Raw genomic sequence first — 17,118 nt, forward strand, 5'->3', positions numbered from 1 at the left:
CCTGGACTGTCATTTAGATCATACCTTAGACCTCAGAGCTTGCTATCCTGTTAATCCAACTTACTTTATTCTTTCAATGGATCGATTTTCACCTGTACTCAAAGAACTGGATCCTTATAATATTGGATAGAAAGTATCCTATTCATTCTGCCACTGAACAAAAGAAATCTCCCTATTTTGAATTCTCCATTTTAGGATGATTACCTGTTCAGTGTGAGAAATGAGCTGCCTGACACACTCTGTTTTTCTTTGTACATTGTTTTTGTCAAAAGATGATTGCTCAACAGACCATCATCTTGGCATGCTATATTCCTTACACTTAACCTACATTATCTAGAGTGTTAGATTGAGTGCTATTGGCAGATATCAGGAAAGAAAAGAACATTGCACTATGATCTTTGAGCAAATCACACAAATTCATCTAAGCAAAAGGGACAAAAATAGTTCCTATATATCATTTATGGGCTGTTCCTCAGTGTGAACCATTTTGTTTATGGTTTTGGGCACATCTGTTTTCTCTGTCACTTCATATATTGTTTTACCCATCCTCCCTCCAAAAAATATTTGAATACTTGGAGGGAGCATCATCTCTTGTGCAGCACAGCTGAGCACCAGGTTAATTTCAGAAATCATGGACAACAAACAATTATTGGTCAACTCATTGAGAACCCAATCACAACTACACTGAGGAACTCCTACATCTAATAGAGGTGCTGTCTTCCATAAAATTCACCAAGATGCTAAGAAGAATTAATCTAGCTTTTGCTTGAACACATCCTTACCACCCTACCTAGTACCTCCCTCAATTATTTTTCTGTCTGCTCATATTGTTCTAGAATTCTTCATGACACCTGGCTTTATGCTTCCATTCACTTTTTCTTCTTGTACTCTGGGGCTGAGCAGAACAAAAAAAGCACTTTTTAAGTCTTGAAGAGTCAAATATATTTGTACTTGTAAAGACGTGTATATATATATATATATATATATACACATATGTGTATATAGACATATATATGTGTATATATATATGTCTGTATGTATTTACATATACATATATGCATATGACACAAATGTATGGTATACATATATAGAATATCAATATGAATATGAGTATTTATATATGAATATGCATACAGAATATGTATATATGCATGTATGGAGTTACATCTAAATTAACTCCCTTTATCAATGCAGATAAGCCCTTCCTGGATATACCTTAAAATACTAGAGATTTGCCTGTGGCACAAAGAAATTAAGTCAGTGTTCCAGTATGACAGAGGATGCCTGAGAGGCAGAATTTGAATTTATATCTTCCTGAATCAGAGACAGATTCTTTACTCATCATGCAACATGACCTTTAATGTCAAATAAACATGAGCATTTACTATTCTATGTTTTTAAAAAAGCATATTTTAAATACAGTGTCTTGCATTTGGCTTATAGGAATGACATATCTCTGAATATTCTGGCTCTTCCTAACATGTTCCATCCTCATCCAGTCTCAGATCTATTTACTTACCCAAGTGTCATTTGCAGACTTAAGGGAGCAGCCAATCACTAAGCAGAGAATTCTATATGGACAGCCCAAATCGGAAGAGTGTACTTTGTAATGGGAATTGTCCCTGAAAGCCATTTTGCTGACAACAGGATGATCCTGTGCTGTTTCTTCTATTTCTCACACCCATGGAACAACTTAAAGGTGGAAGAGAAGAAATAAGGCTGGAAATCAAAGACAGACTAATAGGTATGATAGCCCCAGACTGCTTTCCTGCAACTGTAAATTCTTTGGAGTCCAAGGTTTATCCAACAGCTCTTTTCCCTGGTGTCTACTTAATTTGCTGTTTCTGTCATTCTGGACTGACTGCCCAGGGACAAGTCCAGGTTGGCATAGGAGTTTAAACTCCTTTGGGGAATATGATGGTAGCCCAATAGGCCAAAATGCATAAAGATCCTTACAGAATAATAGAAATCTATGGGGAAATGAAAAAGTTGTCAGCAAAGCTTCATATGGGGTCTGGGTAATGTGGGGAATAGATAAAATAATATTTTTGAGGGGGGGAAATAGGTACAATTGATGCTTAGAGGGGGATAAATTCAAGCTCTCAAGAAAAACCTTAAATGGAGACCAGAAGCCCACATAAATTACCTCCAGGGATGTCAATCTATTTGCTAATGTGGCCAAGATCAGTATAGGTGAAACACTGTCAGAAGAAATACACAAGAAAATTGTTTTGCTCTAATCACACTTAAACAACCTTCATGTTTTTTTTAAATAAAATTTTATTGCTGCTGTCTTTTCCATTTAACTATTCTAGTCATTGTATATATAATTTTATTAGTTCTGGTAAATGATTTTTCAAAAGGTATTAAACACTGGAACAAGCCAGGATTTGAATTCTGATGTTCTCTCCATTATTCTGCTTAATACAACTATGCCAACTCACTTCACCTAACCATGTAGACTTTTCTTAGTGACCTGAGTTCTATATTATAATCTAGGTCGTAGAATAATCTCTGTTCTTCCACATAATAATTCTCCTTTATTTGTATTGTTCCACTTACTTAGCACCACAGCCTGCATCCCCTTTCAGTTTAGTCCCAAAGAATTACCTCAAACAATCAATAAATATGAACTGCTTACTATGTACTAGTCACTGTGTTATGTCAAGTAAAATTTTACTAAAGTTAAATAAAATATTCAAGTAGAGAAGTTAGAATGCAAAATCACATAGAAAAGAAGTAAGTTGTGATGGATGAAAAACACATCTAACTATATAATCAAGTGGTTTATTTTTCATTAATTCCTAAAAAGGTGATTATATAAGAAGATGAGTAGTATCACTCTTCATAAAAATTAAACAATGAAAATCATATCAAGAGGCACATATAAAAGGGACCACAAGATGAGACAATGAATTTTATCTCTTAAATAGAGGTGAAAAAAACATTACATATCCTGTGACATACTAAAGGTCTTATCTGAATGAAATTAGAAAAAAATTCTCCTAAAATCAATTTGGACCAGGAATTTCCTTTATCCCTTTGGACTGTTGAATTTCAGCCAATTCTAATTCTTATTTTGATGTTAGCTTTCTTATGATCTCTATTTTACCTTCTTTAATTTTAAGCATATATGTTTTTGAAGTATTCCTTAATTTCTTTTATGTTCTCAGTTTTGGTAGCTTATAACTTTGGTAGGTTATAATAAGTCATAGCATTCTGATTTTGTAGTGATCTTACATCAATTTTTTTTGCGTGTGTGGGCAATGTAATCATTTTATTATCCATGTCAGCATTTTAATAAAAGGCTGATCATTTGGCTCTGTCTTTCTTTTAGACCAGAACAGGACTGCTGAGCTCAAAGCTTATATGTTCTTTTGAAAGAAAAATGTTCAAAAGAATGGCAGTGAACTGTGATTGGATAATAATTAATGAAAGGTTGGATATTACAAAGAGGGGCTGAAAATGACATTATTTCATTCTTGAACAGAGAGATTATATCTATACCTAGATTCCTCTCAGCATTAGGCAATTAAGACCAAAAAAAAAATACTCCAGCCAACTCTGAGAAAAACACAATTGTTATCTTTACCGGGTAGGATATTTAGTCCTTCAAGAAACTGCTTTTAAAAGCAGGACTGTAGAAAAAGGATTAGGGCCAAGAAGAAATCTGTATATCCCCAAATCATTGGTTATTAATAATACTTTCTCTAAATCTCCATTTCATTCTATTGGGAGGTGCAGCATTCTCAACAAATCACTAATTGATATGACAAACATCTCATCAAGGGCTCCTCAATATAGGACTTATGAAGGAAAACAATGAAAGGGGAAAATCGAAAGATGTACAGGTTCTTTGACAAAAACAGAGGGAGCAATCCCCTTTGGTAACATTTTGACAAATTCAATGGGGGCAATCCTTTAATAAGTGGATGTTACAGATAAGCACATAGGGAAAAATACAATGGTAAAATAAAAGTCTCTTTCCTTTGGTTCTGTGGATATATCTGATGCAGCTCTTTGGTTTTTCATGGTCTCAGAGCAGTTCTTCTCTGATTCAGGTCACTTGTAGAAATCCTGTTCTCTGCAAAAGAAATTTCTACAAAATTGATCTTAACATAAAGACAGTTAAAAGCTTAAAAAATGTTTTTGGTTATAAATTTCAAGCACATTGATTCTTATATTATTTTTCTATAAGCTTTCATCTAGGCAATTAAAAAAAATCTATAACATATTTTCTTCTAGCTGTTCATTCTTTCTTGGTTAAACTATTTGTTTCACAATCATAATTTTCTGTTTCTCTAATTCAAATCTTTATTTTTTTTCATTTTTTCACTATTCAGATGCTTTATTAAAACCAAAATTAGTACAATAAAACTATTTTTAAAATAATGTACAAGTTCATATACTAATTTTTATTTACATTTTAATATTTAAACAGTTTTCTCATAAAAATTACTGTGATAGTGATATTTTATTAGACTAGAATCTATTTAAAAACTTTCAGAATATCTCAATGCTTATTTTTTAGGGTTAAGCCACAATCTCATTTTAGTTGGAAGTAGACTGAATATTTGTTATTTTGCAACACCAAAGTAATTCCATGAGTCTAACGAACCTTCCTAGCACTGTCTTTGGAGTCTCTCAGACCTTGTATATGGAGGTTCCACACAATTCATTACAATAGAGATTTTTTTTAATATTTGTAATGATCCAACATCTGAATAATCTTTTCATGTGATACCCCATGTTTATTCCTCTTTTCTAATTCCTCAGGATAAAATTTCTGCTATGTTTCAGGTTCTTGAATTCCACTCGATATCCTTTTCCACATAGGTTTCATTTCTCTTTAATAGTTATCTACTATAGTTGGAGATCTTCGCTGACCAATAGCTTTCTTTGCTCTGCTCTAGTTCCAGTCAAGGGCATCACCAAGTTGTCTAACATTACATGTGTATCCAATTTGATGCCAAAAATAATCATCAGTATTGCAGACAATGTCATTGTGATTCTGACCAAGCAGAATACCAGTGTTCTTTTCCCTTAGCCAGGTAGAACTTTTAAAAGAATAAATAGCCTCCTTAGCTTCTCTTTTTGGAATTGCTCGTTTATAAGCCTGTCTGTTTTCTCCATCTGGAACAGAGAGGAGTCTTCCCAAGATTCTTCTTTTGTTTCACATAAATTATTACTTTCTAATCCAACTTGTTCATTGCGGCCATTTCTAGAGGCCTGTATGCTACTGTTTCTCCCACTAAAATCAAAATATCTATTAGTCTGACCAAATATTAGACAATTCCAATTTGTGTTGCCACTGTTAACATTATATCCATTGTACATGTCTCATAATTTAACATCTTGAGCATGGAAAACATTTGGTGGTGGAGATGAAGATTAAATCTTTGAACATTTTAATGATAATTGAACACAGAAAGAAAAAGTCCACGAGAAACTAAAGAGTATTCTATTAGTTGCTATTCAGACCTAAAGAAAGGAACTGGGTTGCTAATAAAATGTAGGTTCCACTTGTCCATTAACTGCATAGTTAATGTTCCAACCAATGCATAGTTCCAACCAACTGGCTCATTTCTAAAACATCAGGAGATGAAGGTATAGTACTAAACCAAGTATTTTTCTTTTCTTCATCAGACTTTAAATTGTTATTGCAATGGTCTTGATAATATAAAATAAATTGTTCCAAAGGAGGTTTAAAATTCTGACAATTATTTTCCAAATTATCTTTTTCACTCTCAAGCTCCTGGATTGTTGTAAAACTTAAATAACTCATTGTCTATATTCAGTTTATTAGAAAAAGAGTTCTGTTTGTTTTCCAGAATACCAGTGACTTTTTTCTGTGTGATGTTTTCTTTCATCTCATTTATTTTCCTAAGGACTTTTAAAAATAGGTTCTATGAATGCTTGTTACCTTGTGATTTGTTTCCATTCTGATTTATTTACTATTTCCAGAAACTTAAGTATAGTTATTCCTAATATTGAACTATCCAAGGCTAGTATAAATCCTACTTGATCATATTGTATTATCTTGGGGATGCCTTTGTGTTATCTCATTGCTAAATCTTTATTTAAGATTTTTGCATCAATATTCATTAGGAAAATTGGTCTTTCTCTGTGTTCAGCTGCCTGGTATAGCTATCAGCACCATATCTGTGTCATAAAAGGAATTTGGTAGGACTCCTTCTTTCCCTATTGTTTTAAGCACTTTGTATAGTATGGGAATTTATTGTCCTTTAAAAGATTGGTAGAATTTACATGTAAATCCATTTGGCCCTGGATTGTTTTTCTTAGGGAGTTGATTAATAGCTTGTTGTATTTTTTTTTTTAATGGGACTATTTAAATAATTTATTTCCTCTTCTGTTAACCTGGGCAATCTATATTTTTGTAGATATCCCTCCCTTTTACTTAGATTATCAAGTTTGTTAGCATATTTGGGCAAAATAACTCGTAATTATTACTCTAATTTCCTCTTCTTTGGTGGAAAGTTCTCCTTTTTCATTTTTGAGACTAACAATTTGATTTTCTCCTTTCCTTTTTGTAATCAATTTAACTAAAATTTGAGAGAAAATCAGAGGAGATCACAGAAAGTCCTGTCTGCTCTTTGAAATCTTGGCTCCACCTCCTCTTAAAGATTTTTAAAGGAAGGAATTCAATATTCCAGTTGCTCTATGCCTAGATGAGCTAAGATTCAGTAGCTTATATCCTCTCCTGTCTAGACTTCTTGGCTTCACTATTGATAAATCTCTACTCTCCTATTCCACGGTTTCCATTTTGATTTCTAATGCTCCATAGTTAAACTCTTCTTGCACCTAAACCTCTTCAACTTATACACTTTTTACTTTATTCCTTGCTTAGAAACATCTTTCCCTGGAACTCCCTGATTATATGTTTATGTGATTTTCTATGCCTTGTTGAATGGATGCAATGTGTGGGCCTTCCTCTAGCAGCCTTCACCCTGTTAGTCACATTCTTTTAAAATTCAGTCTCTCCTGTTTTTACTGCCTAGGATACATTGGACTTGAACTTATTTACGTCTTCCTTAAACAATTTAGTCTCTCATTGGCTTCTCTTTCCTAATACTTTCACATAGTTATTAAAACATTTATCATTACATTACTTCCTATGTGAACACTTTTTTCAATTTAATTCGACAAGCACTTATTAATCATTTCCTGATGGCAAACTGTTGGATTAGGTGCTTGAATATAGAGAGATGCAATATCATCCCTATCTTGAAACTTATATTCTACAATATTCTTCTACTACCAATCAACACAGAATGTCCCTTGTACCTGCTAAATGATTACCTTGCACTCAACTTTCTTTATGCCTGAAAAGTACATTGAGAAAAAGTGATCTGACAAATGTTACCCTTTAAAAATGACTTTGTTGAATGTTACCTTTATCAAAAATTATTTTTCTATTTAAAAATTATAATATTTTTATGAATTTTTTCTTTTATATTTATTTTATTAAAAACAGAATAAGAAAAAGAAAAACAGAAAAGGAATACAAAACAAAATGAAACAAAACTAAATATTGTCATGTGCCCAGTAGAACATCAGGGAGGATTCAAAATATGTTACAAAAAATTAAAAGATCAAGAAAAAAAATATATATAACATATATATATATATATTAATAGAAGAAATTATAATCATGAATGTCTTTTTTTCTTTACTTCCTTGTAAATTGTTTTTATTCTCTGCTGCTCATCTTTTTTAGTTTATTCTTATTTTCCTCATTTCATCATCTCTCCCACTTCTAAGGAGGCTATAGTTTAAAAAAGATATGTTTATATATACATATGTGCTTATATATATATATATATGTTTATATATAATATACACATACACACATATCTTTCTCTATCCCTGTTGATTATTTGCTTTAATTCTGCTCCTAACTAACTTGCCTTGCTACTACTTAACATCTCCCCACTCTTGCATCCCTTCCTTGTTTTCTTCCCATACCCTTTGCATCCTGGTCTCCTTTATGGTATATATGTAGGTATATAAATATCCCTATTTAACACATTTCTGAAATGAGGTTTTCAAGCCTCACCTTTATTGTCTTTGTGTCTATTCTTCCTCTGTACCTCATTTGTATAACATGATTACTATTTTAGCTTAACTCTGCCCCAGTTTTTTCTTTTTAGCAGTCCTATTGTTGATGTCCATCTTAAACATATAGGATAAATTGCCCATGTAAAAAATAAACAATTTGTTCATGTTGAATTCCTTGAAACTGATCTTTGGTAATGTCTCTTATGTTAAATTTTCTAGATTGACAGAAAATCCTGAAAATCTGCAAGTTAGTTGAATATCCATTTTTTATCATTCAATATTATGGATAATTTTGCTGGACATGACATTTTTTGACCACAGACCTAGTTCTTTTCATTATTGATAGATATGATTCCAGGACCTGCTGTCTTTTATTATTGCTGCTGATTAATTCTGTACATTTCTAATCATATCTTCAGCATATTTCAGTTGTTTTTCTCTTGTTTCTTGCTATTTTTAAAATTTGATCTGGGAGTTTCAAAATTTGGAAATAATGTTTTTATGTGTTTTCCACATAAAATCTCATTGAAGTAATGATCAGTGGATTTTTTTTCCTTTCTACTTTCTCCTCATGTTCTATTACTACATTTTTCTTGGATTATTTCTCACATTATTATGTCAAGGTCCTTTTCTTAGTTACAACCTTCAGGCCATCCAATTATTCTTATATTTTTTTCTTCTTGATCTGTTCTCAGGAACTGTCCTATTTCTTATAAGATGTTTCATATTCTGTTCAATTTTTTCATTCTTTATAATCTCTTTTGTTATTCCTTGGTCTCTCAAGCTTCACTGGCTTACCCTTGCCCAATTCTAATTTTCAAAGAGTTATTTTTGTGTTTGATTCTCTATACCTCCTTTTTTAGTTCAATGACAATTTTCCCCATAATCTTCTTGTTTTTCTTGTTTTTTTTTTTTTTAGTTTTTCTTCAATGTTTCTCATTTGATTTTAATTTATTTTTAAAGTTCTTCTAGGAATTTTCTCTAGGAGTCATTTCATGTTACCCTTTGGGGAAAAAGTTTTTTTTTTTTTTTTTTTTTTACTTCAGTATTTTCTGAAGATGAACCCTGGCCTTCCCTGTTCCCATAACATGTTTCTATGGTAGGGTTGCTTCTTTGCTGGTTCATTTTTTAAAATAAGAGGTATTAGTGTAAACTCTTCTAATTCTAGGATGGGGGGAAGGTTACCTCTGGCTTCACCTCAACTCTCTCCTCTGATCAGGAACCCTATATCAAGAGCTCCTTTCTCCAGCAAGTGCTTGCAGCCAATAAAGTCCCTGCCCCACCGTCTCTGCATTTACAGTTGTCCCGATTCCTTCTCACCCAGGGTTGCATCCTCTGTCCTACAGAGGTAGGACAAGCAGACCTGGTGTTCCCAATCAACTGAAGCTCACTCAATCTTTCTGGGCTTATACACCAACTGCACAGACAGTCCAGGAGGTAAAATTTTCTGTGGTTCTACTCCAGTCAGGAAATATTTATTTTTATTTACTTTATAAATGAAATATACACATTTTCATTTATATTTCATTATATTTCATTTCATTTATATGTTTATTTCCTTTGGTATTGTATTATATTTAGGTTTATGGGCACATAGTTATTCTTTGATTACCCTTAGAGTTATTTATTCCCTTCCTTTAGTAAGTACTTAAAATTATTCAACTGAATTAATTCAGTTACTATTGATTACCAACATACCATGGAGGAGTGAATGGGTTACTTGGAATAACTGAAAATTATCATTTCTAATTAACATCTTTTATGCTTTAATTTTAGGAAAAGTAGATGAAATGTACAAAAAGATTAATCAAGTGAATATATTTTAAAATACAAAATGTAGGCAACAAGAAGAAAACATGAAAATACTGGAAATCACAACAAAACTGTCATTCTCCAAGGAGCAGCTTCTCAAACTTGGAAGCCTCAAGTTATGACACTGTAACCATGAATAATCTTAGGCTTGAGAATGATGTACTGAATACTAAGGGAAATTTGTCTTTTCTTTTTTTGTTAAATTTTATTTTATTTATTTTTTATTATAACTTTTTATCAACATAGCCCATGCCAGGGTAATTTCTTTTACAACATTATCCCTTGCACTCACTTTTGTTCTGACTGCTCCCCTCCCTCCCTTCACCCCCTCTCCCAGATGGCAAGCAGTCCTATACATGTTAAATATGTCACAGTGTATCCTAGATAGAATATATGTGTGCAGAACCAAACAGTTCTCTTATTGCACAGGAAGAATTGGATTCAGAAGGTAAAAATAACCTGGAAGAAAGACAAAAATGCAAACAGTTTACATTCATTTCCCAGTGTTCTTTCTTTGGGTTTAGCTGCTTCTGTCAATCCTTTATCAATTGAAACTGAGTTATATCTTCTCTTTGTCGAAGAAATCTACTTCCATCAGAATACATTTTTATACAGTATTATTGTTGAGGTATATAATGATCTCCTGGTTCTGCTCATTTCACTTAGCATCAGTTCACGTGAGTCTCGCCAATCCTCTCTGTATTCATCCTGCTGGTCATTTCTTACAGAACAATAGTATTCCATAACATTCATATACCACAAGTTATTCAGCCTTTCTCCAATTGATGGGCATCCATTCATTTTCCAGCTTCTAGCCACTACAAACAGGGCTGCCACAAACATTTTGGCACATACAGGTCCCTTTCCCTTCTTTAGTATCTCTTTGGGATATAAGTCCAGTAGAAACAATGCTGGATCAAAGGATATGTACAATTTGATAGCTTTTTGAGCTTAGTTCCAAATTGCTCTCCAGAATGGTTGGATGTGTTCGCAATTCCACCAACAATGTATCAGTGCCCCTGTTTTCCCACATCCCTTCCAACATTCTGCATTATCTTTCCCTGTCATTCTAGGCCAATCTGATAGGTGTGTAGTGTGTATCTCAGAGTTGTCTTAATTTGCATTTCTCTGATTAATAATAATTTAGAGCATCTTTTCATATGGCTAGAAATAGTATCAATTTCTTCATCTGAGAATTGTCTGTTTATGTCCTTTGACCATTTACCAATTGGAGAATGGCTTGATTTCTTATAAATTAGAGTTAATTCTCTATATATTTTGGAAAATTAGGCCTTTATAAGAACTTTTAACTGTAAAAATGTTTCCCCAGTTTATTGCTTCCCTTCTAACCTTGTCTGCATTAGTTTTGTTTGTACAAAAACTTTTCAATTTGATATAATCAAAATTTTCTATTTTGTAGTCAATAATGATCTCTAGTTCTTCTTTGGTCAGAAATTCCTTCCTCTTCCACAGGTCTGAGAGGTAAACTATTCTATGCTCTTCCAATTTATTTATAATCTCATTCTTCATGCCTAGGTCATGAACCCATTTCGACCTTATCTTGGTGTATGGTGTTAAGTGTGGGTCAAAGCCTAGTTTCTGCCATACTAATTTCCAATTTTCCCAGCAATTTTTGTCAAATAATGCATTCTTATCCCCAAAAAACTGGGGTTTTTGGGTTTGTCAAACACTAGATTATTGACTATTTTGTCCTTTGAACATAACCTTTGGTCAAGTAGTCTCTTTCTTAGCCAATACCACATGGTTTTGGTAACCACTGCTTTATAATATAATTTTAGATATGGTACAGCTAGGCCACCTTCATTTGATTTTTTTTTCATTAATTCCCTTGAAATTCTTGACTTTTTGTTTTTTCATTTGAACTTTTTTGTTCATATGTTATTTTTTCTAGGTCATTAAAATAGTTTTTGGGACTCTGATTTGTTTAGAGCTAAATAAATAGATTAGGTAGTATTGTCATATTTATTATATTTGCTTGCCCAATACAAGAGCATTTAATATTTTTCCAATTGGTTAGATCAGACTTAATTTGTGTGGAAAGTGTTTTGTAGTTTTGCTCATAAAGTTTCTGATTTTCTAAGGGAAATTTTTCAAGACCTATAGGAAAAGAAAAGGATCACTATTTGAAATTTTTGGGAAGATGGCCACTAATATGTCTAGGATTGAGAAAAAGTTGCTGAATCTACAAAGAGAAATTCCAAGGCATGTGGCACATCAAGATGAACTTTTGCACAACAATGGAAGCACTGTTCTTCATGAAAATCAGTGAGAAATCTATTAGTAAAAAATTGAAATGGAGAAAACATTCGTCCATGGAAAATTGTTCTGAGCAGATAAATATACTGCCCTTATCTCACTTGGTATAACAAGCATCCCAAGAAGCAAAGAAAAGGAAATCTGTATCAATAAGCAACAGAGAAATTCTGTGAAACAGAAAGCTATGGGTATGGAAAGGATAAACAATTTCCATTTGAAAATTCCAGTGGCTTGTGTATTCAAAAATTCCCTTGTGTCAAAAATAAAAATATTCAATCTTTAGAAAGTATTTTCTTGACTTGTCCCAAATCCATGAAGATAAGAAACTAGAAAGTAAAGAGAAATAATAAGTGTAACAATGGTGTGAAAAGGTTCAGTTGTAAATCAGAACTGAATATTCATCAAAAATTACCTACATATATGATGAGTACAGGAAAAGTTTCAGTCATAGGAAAAGTCTACTTCTTCATTTCAGAGTCCACAATACATATGTGATAAGTGTGAGAGGAGTTTCAGTCAAAAGGTAAATCTACATACTCATCAGAAAGTCCATACAGGAGAGAAACCATATATCTATGATGGGTGTAGAAAAAGCCTCAAGAATAAGAGAAGTTTATATATTTATCACAGAGTGCACACAGGAGAGAAACCATACCTTATGTGATAAATATGGGAAGAGTTTCACTTCTAACGCAAATCTAGTTATTCATCACAGACTCCATGCAGTATAGAACTCCTACATATGTGATGTGTATAGGAAGAGTTTCCAATACCATACAAATTGCCATGTTCATCAGATGGTCCCCAAAGAAGAGAAACCATCTGCAGGGCATTAATGTGGGAAAGAATACTTCCAAATATATCAGCATTTGATGTTTATGAGAAAGTTCATAACATAGGACAGAATCTGCATACATGTGAAGGCTGAGGGAAACGATTTTGTTCAAAGGATTCTTTTTGCATTAATAGGAGAGGTCACACAGGACAGAGACTTATATGTGATGAATGTGGAAAGGGATTGTATTAAAAATAAGTTCTTAATGATCATCTTAGACACCACATGGGAGAGAAGCTATATTTATTTATGTGATATGTGTGGGAAAGGATTCAATCATAAGGCAAAGTTTCATATTCGTCAGAGATCCCATGTAGAAATAAATGTATTATCCAATTACTATCTTAACTTCAAAAGTCTTGCAATTTCCTTCAATGCATATCACATATTTAGTCTTTCCTTGAGTTAATACTATTCTATGAAACAACATATAAGGGACTGAATTCATTGCCCCAAATTGTCAGTCATCTCTTATGTGTCCCTTTATTCAAATTCATCTTTTATTCCATTGTAGAATGAAAATTCTTTTTCTAAATAATCACACTGCTTTTTAGGAATAAATGAAAATTTGTTTGCTACACTTGTGTATTCATCTATCGTATGGCAATTTGTTTCTCTTCTGTAAGCCCTCCCATTAGGAAATAAAACTTTTCATAGATTTCTTTAATATCAGAGATACCCTCAACTCTCCAGTTTAATTAAGGTATAAAAGTTGCCCATGAGTGCAATGTTTCAGTTTGCTTCCATTAATAGTTGCCAGGAGAAGAGGTTCATTTAAGTTTTTGAAGGAGAGGGACAAAGAGAAGGATAGATAAAGGTAATACTATAAATGACAGAGAAAAGAAGTGAGCGATTTAGGAAATACAAATGATCACAAGACTGGCAAAGAAACATAAGGCAGTCATTAGGGGACAGATTTTTTTCCAGACAAGTTCTGGGGTTCTATAACACCCTTAATTGAAATAGGTAATTTTGAGATTTACCAAAATTTCATCTTTCAAAAGAGGGAAGATTTCTCAATGAAATTTTTAGTCTATCATTCATTCTACAACTATAAATAACAAGACTTAGAGAAATTTCATGGGAAGTGACCTTTTTTCTCTTAGAAGTTACTACAGAGGAATAGAAACTAAGGCATCCATTCTGCAGGTCTGGGTTGGAGCTTTAGCAACTACTGTCAAGTGGCTAGTATCTAATAAATATGAATGGATGGTAGAGGGAGACAGAATAGGGAAATGATGGAAGGGAGAAAAGCACATAGAGTTACTTCAATTGGAAGTTGAAAATACTAGGGAATTCTGGGTTTGTGATCAAGTAGAGAAGGGCCTGAAGGCAGAATTTGGGGGTTCCATTTTTATAGGAATTTTTAATAATAAAATTTTATTTTCATAATACATGAAAAGATAATTTTCAACATTCACTCTTGTAAAATGTTGTTCCAATTTTTTTCTCCCTTCCTCCACCTTCTCCCCTAGACAGCAAGTAGTCCAAAGTATTTTTAACATGTACAATTCTTTGATACATACTTCCACAATTATTAAGCTGCTGAAGAAAAATCAAACTAAAAGGGAAAAAATGAGGGGGAAAAAAGCAAACAGCAATTTTTAAAAGGGTGAAAAAAAGGTTGTGATTTCATTCAGTCCAGTCAGTCCTCTTTCTGGATGCTGATGACTCTCTAGGATTTTAAGGGATGTTAATAACTGTGATGATGGTACAGTAGAAGGAGAACATCCTTTTATGAAGGAGAAAAATGAAGTAAAGTAGCTGGAGGAGTTAAAAGAGAAAGAGTATTTGAGTCAGAAGTTTTGTATCTGAATCCTGGTTTTTTCATCTAATATTTTGGGCAAATTATATTACTTTTCTTGAATCTGACTTTGCTAATATGTAAAGGTGGGCTGAATTCAATCATTTTTGAGGTCCATGAAAAAACCTGGTAGTCACAAGACTAATAAGTGTCTTAGTAGGGTATTAATCCAAGTTCCCGGATACTCAGTGATCTTTCTCTAGTGCCAAGTGCCTCTTCTTCTACAAGTGGCTCAAAATGTGAGATTCAGGAACATCAGGTAAAGGAAGAAAGGGCCATGGTTTCCCTTTTATGGTCCTAACAACCATAGTCTATTCTCCTTAAGACTAATTTAGAGTGATGCTACTGTTCTAAACCCAGTTGTCATCAAACTTGGTATTATCCCTATTAGAATATTATCATCCCTTCCCCCTTGCTACGTTGCCCATTGTGGTTTCCAGATATTCCCAGCTGGCATATGAAATTAAATGTGAATTTTTGAGAGTTTTCTGAAAGCTGTAGATGAGAAACAAAGGTCATCAGATGACTAGAAAAAATTTGAAACTCAGAAATGCATAAAATAAATGTAAAATATTATATAATATCAATGCAAATTTTTAGTGAGTTATATATAAACAACCCATAAAGGAAAAATATTTCTTCTCTGTTTCACAGGGAGGACCAAAACATTTTACATGGATTTCCCTGATCATGTGGATACCATACCTCTAATCCTCCACAATTTAAAAGGCATAACTATATTTAGTTGTGAACTCATAGTCGATTGTGCAGTGGGCTCATTGAGATGCCTCCCTTATCTCTGAAGTACAAAAATAGATTCCCTCTAACTGCCATGTTGGTTGAGATGTCATCCATAATTTTTAATGATTGTTTCAATTGTATGCAACTCGTTATGACCCCATTTAGAGCTTTTCTAAGCAAAGATAATAAAAGTTTGCGAATTTTAGCTATTTTACAAATAGAAGAATGATGCAAAAAAAAAAAAAGTTAAGTGATCTGATCTGCCCAGGGATTGAATCTAATAAGTATCCAAAGGCAGACTTGAACTATTTATCCTATACCATTTCCTGATATCTCTGGAATCAGGATAGTCACAATATCCCTTGTGCTATCAAGCTGCTCCATCATCCTTTAACACTCATATTCATTTGACTTTGCAGAATCATAGAATCTAGAATAGAACAGAATCAGAAGGAATCTAGTGCAATTTGCATGAAATTATGAATTCCCTCTGGCCCATTTCTAATAGGAACACATATAACCATTTCTTGAAATCTAAGATTTTGTGGAGGGAAAATCTTAAAATGAACTAGTTCAATTTTTCACTCCACAGATAGAAAACAAGGCTGAGTCTGATGAAGTGAAGGCACAGAGAAGTATATTTCAGAATTGGTATTTGAATTTTGTCAACTCAGTGATCCTTCCATTAAACAAAGTCTTTGCTCTGGAGTGATTAAATAAATATTGTCTTACCCAGGAATCTTTTTAAAATTCCTTTTCAAAGAAGGTTCAAATGATTAATCCCTAACAATTTTGTATGATTGATTTTATTAGACAATGAAGCTTGATAATAGAAGATAGTAAGAGCTATTCTAATTACTTGCAAAATGAAAAAATCTTTGCCCTTACAAACTAAACATAATGGGGTTGGTCTTTCTTTCTTACTTTACTCCTGGGACACCTGCAAGGGAATAAATGTTGAATTAGATACAGGGACAATGAAGAATAAGTTCTCTGACACCAGGTCTGTTGTTTTGCTATTTCTCATGCTTTTGGGATGCCATATAAAGTGATTGATGCTGGGAGTATGAAAAGTCAGTTTTGGAGTTTGGAGCAAACTTTCCTAACTAGGCTTTGTTAGAGCAAAACCAGGTCATTTTAATTTCGAAGCAAAAATATTAGCAGTTTTCTTCCTACCTCCAGTCCCCCAAATGAAACAAAGCAAGATAGCATGGTGTGATAGATATAATATTAACCTTAGAAAAACTTGTATTTAGTTCCTGTCTTTGAAATGAACTAAATAAAACTGACCATGCAAATATAATCTATAAGCGTTCCTGGAACCTCTCTAAGCTATTGAGAGGCAAGAGATGAGGGAGGAGGAACCTGGTATAAAGAGAGGGAATTACATGAGTGGAGGACAGTGATTTTAATTATACAATTATCAAGATTAGTATACAATTATCTCTAAGGTTCAGTTTAATTGACTCTATCAAGAAAGGAACATCTTCTGGGGTATAACTCTTATGAAAGAGAAGAATACTGATAAGTTCCTATAACTTCTTAGCTCTGACAACTCTTCTTTCTAGCA

The sequence above is a fragment of the Sarcophilus harrisii genome, chromosome 3 (genome assembly GCF_902635505.1).
Source record: "Sarcophilus harrisii chromosome 3, mSarHar1.11, whole genome shotgun sequence".
NCBI lineage: Eukaryota > Metazoa > Chordata > Mammalia > Dasyuromorphia > Dasyuridae > Sarcophilus > Sarcophilus harrisii.